The sequence below is a fragment of the Vigna umbellata genome, chromosome 6, assembly GCF_029865625.1.
Source record: "Vigna umbellata cultivar VRB3 chromosome 6, Vumbellata_1.0, whole genome shotgun sequence".
Taxonomy (NCBI): Eukaryota; Viridiplantae; Streptophyta; class Magnoliopsida; order Fabales; family Fabaceae; genus Vigna; species Vigna umbellata.
The window spans coordinates 3447496-3459584 of NC_142170.1; positions in this window are offsets into that span (position 1 = coordinate 3447496).

Sequence of the window (12089 nt, forward strand, 5' to 3'; positions counted from 1 at the left end):
GGCTTCGTTACCTATGGTGACAACAACAAAGGAAGAATTCTTGGAAAAGGGGATATAGGAAGCAAAGACACCTTGATGATCAAAGACGTGCTATATGTAGAAGGACTAAGGCATAACTTAATTAGCATAAGTCAACTGTGCGACAAAGGATTCAAGGTAACCTTTGAGAAGAATTCTTGCACTATTTTTAAGAGTGATTCTTCTGAAATTGCTTTAAAAGGAGTTAGACATAATGATATTTATTTAATTGATTTAGAAAACGTATTAAATAAAAATATTTCATGTTTAGTTGTTAAAGAGGAAAACCCATGGTTATGGCACAGGCGTGCTGCTCATATACATATGCAACAACTTAACAAACTAGTATCTAGAGAACTAGTAATTGGTCTACCAAAATTAAAGTTTGTAAAAGATAAATTATGTGATGCATGTCAAAAGGGGAAACAAGTTAAAAATTCCTTTCATTCAAAAAATATTGTTTCTACTTTAAAACCTTTGGAACTTTTACATTTGGATTTATTTGGTCCTTCAAGGATAAAAAGTTTTGGTGGAAACTATTATGCTTTAGTTATTGTTGATGATTTTTCAAGATATACTTGGACCCTGTTTCTCACTCTTAAGAGTGAAGCTTTTAAAGAATTTAAGAAGTTTGCTATCTTAATTCAAAATGAAAAGGATCTAAGAATAAAAGCTATTAGAAGTGACCATGGTGGTGAATTTCAAAATGAATTATTTGAAAATTTTTGTGAAGAACATGGTATTTCTCATAACTTTTCTTCGCCTAGAACTCCCTAACAGAATGGAGTCGTAGAAAGAAAGAATAGATCATTAGAGAAACTTGCTCGTACTATGTTAAATGAAAATAATGTTCCTAAACAATTTTGGGCTGATGCTGTAAGTACTGCTTGCTATGTTTTAAACAGAATGTTAATTCGACCTATTTTAAAATGTACTCCTTATGAACTTTTCAAAAATAGAAAACCAAATGTTTCCCATTTAAAAATCTTTGGATGCAAATGCTATGTTTTAAACAATGGAAAACAGAATTTGGGAAAATTTGATTCAAAAGCTGATGAAGGAATTTTTCTTGGATATTCCTTAACAAGCAAAGCATATAGAGTCTTTAATAGAAAACTGCTCACAATAGAAGAATCCATACATGTTACTTTTGATGAAATTGTGGACCTTGAGGCAAAACCTCTTGAGTCAGAAGAATTTGATGCAGGAACAAGTGAAAATTCATCAAAGGAGACAAATGAAGAGAAGAATTATGACAATCCTCAAGATGAAGATTTAAATAGAATATGGCAACAACCTAGAGGATTATCTTTGGACAACATAATTGGAGATATCACACAAGGGGTAAACACAAGAAGTAATACTGCAAATTATTGTATGAATGTTGCTTTTGTGTCACAGATTGAACCAAAGAACATTAAAGAAGCCCTTCAAGATGAAAAATGGTGTATCGCAATGCAAGAAGAACTCAACCAGTTTGAAAGAAATCAAGTATGGGAATTAATTCCCAGAAAAGACACTCATCAAGTAATTGGAACTAAGTGGGTGTTCAGAAACAAACTGGATGAAGAAGGAAACATCACCAAGAATAAAGCTAGGCTTGTCGCAAAAGGATATAGTCAAGAAGAAGGTATAGATTATGATGAGACATACGCTCCAGTTGCCAGGTTAGAGGCAATACGCCTACTTCTTGCTTATGCATCTATGATGAAATTTAAATTATTTCAAATGGATGTTAAAAGTGCTTTTCTAAACGGTTATATCAAAGAAGATGTATTTGTTGAACAACCACCCGGTTTTGAAGATTTTAAAAACCCAAATCACATCTACAAATTAAAGAAAGCACTATATGGCTTAAAACAGGCACCTAGATCTTGGTATGAACGTCTGAGCAATTTTCTGGTAGAAAATGATTTCAACAGAGGAAAAATTGATTCAACTTTATTCATTAAAAAGAATGGAAAACATTTTCTACTTGTTCAAGTATACGTAGATGACATCATTTTTGGTTCATCTAATGCAACTCTCTGCGAGAATTTTGCTAAGTCCATGCAGGGAGAATTTGAGATGTCAATGATGGGAGAACTTACTTTCTTCCTCGGACTTCAAATCAAACAAATGGAGGAAGGAACCTTTATATCTCAAACCAAGTATTGTAGGGAAATTCTTAAAAAGTTTGAGATGGACAATGCCAAAGAAGCATCAACCCCCATGGGGACATCCTGCTACTTAGACAAAGATGAGACAGGTAAAGAGGTAAGTCAGACCAAATACAGAGGTATGATTGGCTCTCTATTATATCTTACTGCTAGTAGACCTGATATCATGCAAAGTGTATGTGTGTGTGCTAGGTATCAGTCAAGCCCTAGAGAGTCTCATCTTACTGCAGTAAAACGCATTTTTAAATACCTTAAGGGGACAACATCCTTTGGTTTATGGTATCCTTCTGGAGCTGAGCCTAGTCTTGTAGGATTTTCTGATGCTGATTATGGAGGTATTAAGATAGATAGGAAAAGCACTAGTGGAACCTGTCACTTTTTAGGTAGTTCCTTAGTCTCTTGGCACTCTAAGAAACAAGCCTGTGTAGCCTTGTCAACCACTGAAGCTGAATACATTGCTGCGGGTAGTTGTTGTGCACAAATCTTATGGATGAAACAGCAATTAGAAGACTATGATATTCATTTAGATCATATTCCGCTTAAGTGTGATAACACAAGTGCTATAAAACTTACCAAAAATCCTATCATGCATTCTAGAACCAAGCATATAGAAATTAGGCATCACTTCATTAGAGACCATGTCCAAAAAGGCGATTGTGAAATGGAATTCATAGATTCTAAGCATCAATTAGCGGACATTTTCACCAAAGCATTGCCTAAGGATAGATTTTTTGAGCTTAGAAGAGATCTAGGCATATTAGAACTAGTAAAATAGGCATTCTTGGATTTAATATTGCATTTTTCGTTGCTTACCGTGTTTAATCTGCGTGTAAATCGATTAAAATCCAATTTAATCGATTAAATGCTTATCTTTATCATTGTATGTATTTTTTTTTAAAATTCAATAAAAAGTTGTTGTTCATTTCTTTTTCTTCTATGCATAAATTCTTTTTATTAAGGGGGAGCACATGTTTTTTTTCTTATGATCAAAAAGGGGGAGAAGATAGTTTAAACTCTTTATTTTTCTATTAATCTCTCCTTTCGTAAGTTGTGGTTGTTTCAGATTATTAAAAAGCTTTAAACTCAGAAGAATTTTTGATCATCATCAAAAAGGGGGAGAATGTTAGCAAAAATCAAAGATGAAGTTTTGATGATGAACAGATTTGCACAAGTCAAGATCCATAAAGACAAATTGAAGATCTCTGTATTTTATAAAGCTTTTATAATAATCAAAGTTGATGTAATAGTGCTCAAATATGTATTAGGGTTGATTCTTGTAATTTATATTTGATTTAGTTAGTTAATCGATTATTCCTGAGAATAATCAATTAACACTAGCCGTTGGAGGTTTCAGATTTGAAAAACTAGCCGTTGGGGGTTTCAGATTTGAAAAACTAGTCGTTGTACTCATTATTAATCGATTAATATTTATGTTAATCGATTAAATGCGTTAGATGGCCCGTTTTCGAAGAATGGAAGGGTATTAGGCTGAGTCTATAAAATGGCTCACTCTTTATCTCAAAAATAACTCTTCCCTTGTGCAAAAGATCTCTGAACTCTTTGAGAACTCTGTGAGATTGTTGAAGCTAAGGAAACTCTTGTCTGCAAAGTCCTGAAGTGCTACTGCGGTGACAGAGGAATAGCTTGTTCATCCTTGGTGTGTCCGAGGAAGTGCGTGGAAGAGAATCATCCTTCGTGAAGCATTCGAAGGAGGTGGTCATCCTTTGTGAAGATTCAAAGGAAGTGTAAGTTCGTCTCTTGTGGTTTCAAGAGAGGTGGTATCATCCTTTGTGAAGATTCAAAGGAAGTGTAAGTTCATCTCTTGTGGTTTCAAGAGAGGTGGTATTTCTAAACTCTTACAAATTGTTTTTCTTTGTGACTAATATTTGTAAGTGTTTTGTGTTAGTGAAAAAGATTTATCTTGTTTGAGATAAGCGACTGGACGTAGGATCCTAGTGATCTGAACCAGGATAAAATCACCTGTGTAATTTTTCTCTTTCCCTTACCCTGTCATTTATATTTAATCATTCGCCCAGTAAGAAAAATTAAGAGAAAAATAATAAAAGGCACAATAAAAGTATATAACCAATTCACCCCCCCTCTTGGTTTGTTCCACGCTAATAATTCCGTTGCAGCAATTCTAACAATATCACACACAAGAAAGAACATCAAGTGGCTCAAATTCTCACACAGGGTATTTATCACAATCAAATCAACCTCTCAAACATCATAATCATCTTCCAAGCAGAGAAAAGTAAGGATTTCCAACCAATCAGAGTATCAATGAAGTGAAAGACACATCTACAACCTAAACAAAGTCCAGAAATCAAGAGAAACATGTAAAACTGTACACAAGACAAAACAAAAACTACCTAGAAATGAAGAAAAAAATTAACATAGAAAGCAAAAACTAACAAAGAAAAATCAGAATCTCCCTCAATAAACCACACTGAAACTACACAGTGTCCTTAATATGTCATAAGCATAAGATCAAAAATCAGAACAGTCAACAGATCATGGACAAGTGCAATAAAAGTAAGGAAAGGGGAGAAGGAAAAAGAAAACTCCCCTAGGTTAGGTTGGAAGTTGCCAATTTTGGACTATCAGGGAGATGTCTTCCACCACAGGATCCAACAAGGAAGTTTTGGGGAAGAACTGCTTCATCCTCTAGATTTGATCGAGTAAGGAAATGTCTTCCACAGCTGGATCTAAGAAGAAGTGATTGTTGATGAGCGGGTTCAGCCGGTGCCTATTAATCTTCAAAATGTTGTGTATGTAAGCACCTTTGTCTTCCATTGTGGGTGCATGTTGGTCAAATTCATGTGTACCTCCTACAATAGTGTTAGTGCAATGTGGTTCCAAAGAAATGACATGTAGGGGTATAACACCCAATTCCAGTTTAATAGGCTGAACCTCATATATACCCTCAGAACATGAATCAAGTTCAAATTTAGAAGCAATATCATCAACAGACTCAGATTCATGTTTAGTGCATGAAGAATAAACATTCGGATGTGATAGAAAAAAGTGGTTCTCATCATGCAGAGAGGGAGAATTAAGAATAGACTCATCAACAATATAATCATCAACATACATATCAACAACATAATCATGAATAACACAATCATCAACAGAATAATCAATTTCAGGTATGTTTACCTCCACTTGCCTAAAGATTGGAAAAGTGGTGGAAGATGAAAATGGTCTACCTGACTTAAAATTACTGCTTATACCTGCCTGGTCGCCAAAATCTTTATCAGTCTCCTCATGTGCAAGAGTGGGGACATAGGAGGGTGGGAAAGTAGGTGGCACAATGAGCACAAGACTCTGGTTCCCATCTCCTAGGTCAATGACACTAACATCATCTGGAATCTGAACAGTCTGAAATGGTAACTCTGAATCTTGAGACTATTCCTCAGTGAGTTGAGTGACCATCTACCCTATCTGATCAGTCAAACTCTGAATGGATGCTCTGGTCTCTTGCATGAACTCAATGTTCTGCATGGTCATCTGCCTCAGTAACTCCTCCAATGTAGGCTCAGAAGTATAAGGCTGAGGAGCTATTTGGGCAGAAGCATCAGACCATCCCAAGCTAGGGTCATTCCATCCAGGATTGTTGTTGTAACCATACTGAGCATGTTAGAATTCATCCAAGAACATATGCTTAAGATCTTCCCAAGAAGTGATGGATCCTGGAGGAAGACAATACATCCAATCCCTTGCTGCTTCTTGTAATGAATGTGGGAATGCCCTTAAGAACATGTGATCAACCGGGACATGTGGAGGCTTCATTGAAGAGCAAATGATGTGGAATTCCTCCAAATGTCTATGTGAGCATTCACCTGCAAAACCATAAAACTTAGGCAGCAAATGTATCAGTCTAGAGGTGAGAACGCAATGAACATCATCCTCATTAAGTGAAATTGGCTCCCAAAGAGCACTCTCAAGAATGGGAGGATGTTTCATATTGTTCTCAACATAGGATTCAGCATGAGAACCATAATCAGAGTAATATGCAGAAGGAGAGTCATAGTCATAGGCACAGGCAGAAGAAGCAGTATTCAGAAAATCAAAATAGGTAGACATGGAAAAAGAAGGGGGAAGGTAGAAAGGAAATGCTAAAAATTACGAAACAAACAAAACACAACACAATTACACATGCGACACGTACACACAATGACGCACACACAAAACAAAACATCACACTCACAACACAAGACAAAACACAACACACACTAACACAACAAAAGACCTAAGACCGAACCGTTGGTCCCCGGCAACGGCGCCAAAATTTGATGAGGCTATCGCGGCCCATCAAATTTGATGTGCATTAAAAATGCAGTATAGTGCTAGGAAGTGACTCCTAGGTCGTTTCTCCAGGACCAAATGTGGTTCGAGTCTTAGGTCAAACACGTAGTGGGGGGTTTTGAAAGTGTTTTTGTGCTTAGAAATGAACTAAATTAAAACTGGAAATTAAATACAACCAAACATAATTGAAAACATTGAAATAAATGAACAAAACATGAAGATCGAATGGTCCTAAAACAAGATGTGTGAACTAATTAACATACAACAAATAATAAAGAAACACTTAGCTAAAAATGAAAAACACATTGCGTGAATCACTTGAAGAACAATTAATAATTAAGAAAATGCATCTTGCGACTGGAATAAAAGAAGCTACACTTTGAGCTTGCGTTGACCAAATTAAATACACCTAAATCTAATTAATCTACCACTCCATCACCGAAACATCACTAAGAAAAATGCTTGAACAATAAAAAAAATTATAAGGTGGAAAACGTAATTCATTGCAGCTGGAAAAAAAAAATGCATCCTTAGCTACTAAATGAAATGCAATAATGCATAACAGTAAAACTAAGTTAAACGAGTAGCTACCTCAAGCTGAATGTATTCTAATATATAGAATATAAAATCATTCCCGGTCTATGCGTGAAGTAGAAAAACAATTACAGAAAACCTCTTAAATAAATCATCCAAGAAAAATTAAAGTTCTTTTCTCCAATTGAAAACGTACAACGCTTCCCTTTTTTTTAAAGCAAAATGAAAGTTTATCAATCATCATGCATTGCCATGCTCCCATCAATTCTCCGCATGTGCTCTCGTCCTAGGGTGGCTTTTTCCAAAATAGCCAAGTCATTCTTCCTCCTCCGTCTCGGCTGCTGTGTGCCCTCTATTCAATAACCATCCTATTCTCTTCAAAAATGAACACATTCGTGCTACTAGAATAAAAATCGAGAGCTTTCAAGCCTTGTTGGACTGAATCCCATCCAAACCCGCTGGACATGTGTGCCTTGTTGGATGTGCAGGCCGTGACCATTTTCTACTAGACGGGCTGCTCCGCTTCTTGCTGGACATTGCTTCAAGTTGCTGGACACAACCCTAGCTGATGTGCTCTTGTGTGGGTCTCTCATGGGCTGCACCTCTCCAAGTTGGACCTCCTTCACGTGCTGTTGCTTCTGCTGGACTTGCTTGCTGGACCACTTCCTTCTTCTGGACCAGCTGCTACCAGGCCGTGACCGTGTGAAGAATTGATTGGTGCAGGTCGTGATGTGTTGCTGATGTCCGTGTGAAGGCTAGACTTTTCTCTCCAAGCACCTTGATGGATGTGTCTCCTAGCTATTGTTGGGTCGTGACATGCTGCTGGACCAAGCCGTGACACCTCCTGGACATGCTGCTAGACCAAGGTGTTGGACGTCACTCCCCTTCAAAGACGTGGCAGCCCTCCTTTCTTTTGGGTCGTGCGTACATCTTCTCCTCTCGGTACCTTTCTTTTAAATCCAAAGCTGATTTTTTTCACACTCATTCCGTGTTGTTGGACCGCTTCTTCGTGTGCTGCTGCTTCTGCTTTGGGCCGTGATGTTCTGTGTGCTATTTTTCTTCCAGCAGCGTCCACTTCTTTCTCTAGCTGGACAACACATTTTTTTTCTCTAAACACACCACTTGAAATCCACTTCTCCAAGCCCAAAACGAAATCAGCTACTGCAGCGTGTGTAGCTTCCTTTCATTCCCATCCAACACCACTTCTTCATTTTAAAAGAAAAGAAAAGAAACTTCTCCAATCAAGCCCACCTCCGTGTGCACTCCCATAATTGAAATTCACACCTCCTCTTTCATTTTAGCTTAAAATATAATTGATGTGGCATTTCTCTTTAAGTCCCAAAATATTATCCAACAATTTCCCTATAATTAATAATGCAAATAATTAGCCTCAAGTAATTTAAATTAATTAAAATAAGAATTTATGGTCAAATTAAGCACAATTAGCAAAAATGGGGAAATACTGGACATTTAAGCATAATTCCCTAATTAAATCCGGTACAATAAACTACGTGAAGTCAAGAAAATATTGACTCATCAGCAGATAACACCAGGATTTACTAGGTACAACAAGTAGACTTTATCCTCCACTCTCATGCTCATCAATCACATACTCCAATACATCCAAACACTCATTCATGCTCCAATTCACAATCACAAGTCAAAATTGACCCTAAACATGCTCATTACTCTCATTCCTTAAGTACCAACACACTTCACTGCTTCCTAGGAATTCGCTAATATTCACCAAAATACACTGTGATAATCGATTATCACTGTTGATAATCGATTATCTTAGTGAAAATCACCTAGAAACGTCACGCAAGAGGTGATAATTGATTATCATAAGTGATAATCGAGTATTCGCGCAACCAGACTCAAAATCGGCCCACAATAATCGATTATCACTAGTGATAATCAATTATCTGCGAAACGAAACACATCCTGGATATAATTCAAGTCTGCATACACACATGCAATAACCCTAAATCACGAGGAAACTCCCCCAAAACATCATTCATGCATTCAAGCATCACATACTTACAACACTTGTATCATCCAAATTCAATCATTATACATATTATAATCCAAACAACACAATTATAATGCATATAATTATTACCACACCCTTACATATACATTTGCATGGAAAACCCCCAAGCCTCATAACTTTATTCTCCCAGCATCAAACCCTCCATTGGGATAACCCAACAACCATACATACATTCATAGGGAAAACCCAACACAAATATTACATAAACCCTATGCCCATGCATACATAAACCCTTGCCCAACAAGAGCAACATACAACCATAATCATATAAACATATATCAAAAAGGATCATTAATCAAATAACCAAGAACAGATATATCATACAACAATTAACAAACAAAGGTAAACTTCCCATACCTTGGCCAATCATAGGGTTTTATCTAACTTCAAAAATACAACAAGTTTTTCCTTGCACTAGGGTTTTCTGTAGCTCTTCCTCTTCTCTCCTAGAAACGTCTCTTCTCTCCCTTAACTCTCAAATTTTCGTTTTTGGATTTTAGGGTAGCAATATGTAGCCCCCTTTTACTCTTCTCCTTTTTATCTTTTTCTATTCTATCTCTATCTTTTTAATTAAAATAATATCTCTCATTTAATCTATAAAACCACCAAGATTTTCTTTCTTATTTTATTTTATGTAATATTTAAAATATTAACAACCACCAAATATCTCATAGATTCACATAATCTTTCTATTTCGTTTCAGATTTTTATTTTTTATTCCTTTTCTTTCTACATCCCCTTAACTTAATGTCCACACCACTTAATGAGGGTATAAGACTCTTTTGCCCTTGGGTCCCAAAATACAAATTAAACCCAAAAGTTTACTTTAACTCTCTTTCTTTCAAAAATTTGGCCCACACCTATTAAATCTCAAATCACTCTTCTACCATCAATCCAACACATCATATTGGTAACAACACACCACACAAATCATCATGATAACAACAGACCAATGTGTTCTACTTAATCAATAATAACATTAAATAATAACATAATAATTATAATTGTAGAAAAACATGAAATAATCCAACAACAATTACCAATAATAATGTCCAAGTCTCATAACCACATTATTCCCTAATTACCACATTTTCCTAGGGTCTTATACTCCACCAATTCTCAACCTTTAACTTCAACTCTTACGAATCTTTCTTTCACATAACCAACCATTTTGTGTCTACCACACTACCAACCCCTCATCTGACTTTCACTGATCCCTTTTAAGAAGCACCATACAACTGACTTGATCACTACAACTTCTGATTTACTGTCAAATGTTAATCACTCTTGATCACCTTTAAACACACCTGAGGACTTCACATTACTTTACTCTTCTCCACTCTTGAGTAACATAGTTTCCAACTATGTTATCCCATTACCAAACTAGAACTCTTATCCGTTGTAATGCCAAAACCAACTTGAGCACTTCATTTACACTTCTTCAACTTGCCAACCTGACCCATACTTAGATCTATATCCTTTTCAACTTGAAATCACTAGCTTGATCAATACTTATCCACCTTACGATACCTCTTAAACTAGGATTTATCCAACCACCCTAGCTCAACTACTTTGAGAAACTCACCAGTTATAGTATTTTAACTATACTAATGAGTTCTCTTCACCGCATTCCCTTTAGACAATTAGTCTTCACACTTTTTCAGCTAACTCTTAGTCTCTGCCCTCATTAAACTAACAACATGAACTTTCTTTTTGTTCCAACAATTGTTAATGCTTCTTCACCTCAAGATTGACACTACAACTTGAAACCAAAACTCAACTTCTCTTCTTCATCTCATTGACCCACTTTCCTTGTTCAACGTCCTATATCACTTTATAATTTCCAAGTTGACACTACAGCCTGAAACCGTAGGCTCACTTGTCTTCTCTGCCTTATACCTATTTCTTCCATACCTAAACTCACTTTTGACTCTTGAAGATCACCAAACACTCCCAACTCATTCTCATATAACAACACCAATATTGTTTTAAAGAAACTCATCCCTCACAAACCACCAACCCATGATTAAGAAAGTTCTTCATACACACCACTTTTCTGATAAGAACATGTCCACCATCATCTGCTACACTACTGTGATTCCATACTTCCTTACTAATTTGTTTACTTAAAATGACACTATCTTCATAACAACTGTAACGCAAAAACGATCACTCTCAAAGAACTCTCTTCAAAATTACTATGATCTTGATAAAACCTTGAGAATTCTTCTCTTTTGCGAAAATCTTACCATTTTTGTTTCCTTGACACTATTCCTATTCCCTAAAAAACGTATATTCCAAAAGTCACTCCTTGTTGCCTAGACTTACTCTAAATGATTCCAATTGGTCATCTACTTTTCCTCAGAGATCTGTATAAAAAAACTTATCATATTTACAATATTGTCATCGCGCCACTTTCAACATATATAAAATGTCCATATAAAAAACCTTTTCTACATTAATGTATAAAATATTGTATTGATATACTTATCTTATACTTTCCAAATTCCTAATATTTATATATTCGTCATAAGTTCTATTATTTTTAAGTATAATATCATTATTGTAAATTTTTAAATATAAAGATATAAAATAATTCATTTTCAATAATGTTTTGTTATTTATTTTATATTTTATATGTGATGCATCTATTTCAAATTTTTTAATAAATAAAATGATTTATTGCCTTGATGGACTTTTTACAATCATTATTCATTTAATCAAATTATGTGATATTTTATTTCATAATTGATTAAATTGATGATTTTTAGAAACACTAAACTTATCTTATCTTTTCTTGATATTTAATGGGTTATTTCTAGACCCAATAAAATTGGATTCCCCAATTTTATCAATAAAAGTTATTCTCCTATTCTCCCTTAATATATATATATATATATATATATATATATATATATATATATATATTTATTTATTTATTTATTTATTTATTGATGATTGAACACTTATAATAAACGATAAATAATTTTTTAATATTAAAAATACATAATGATAAT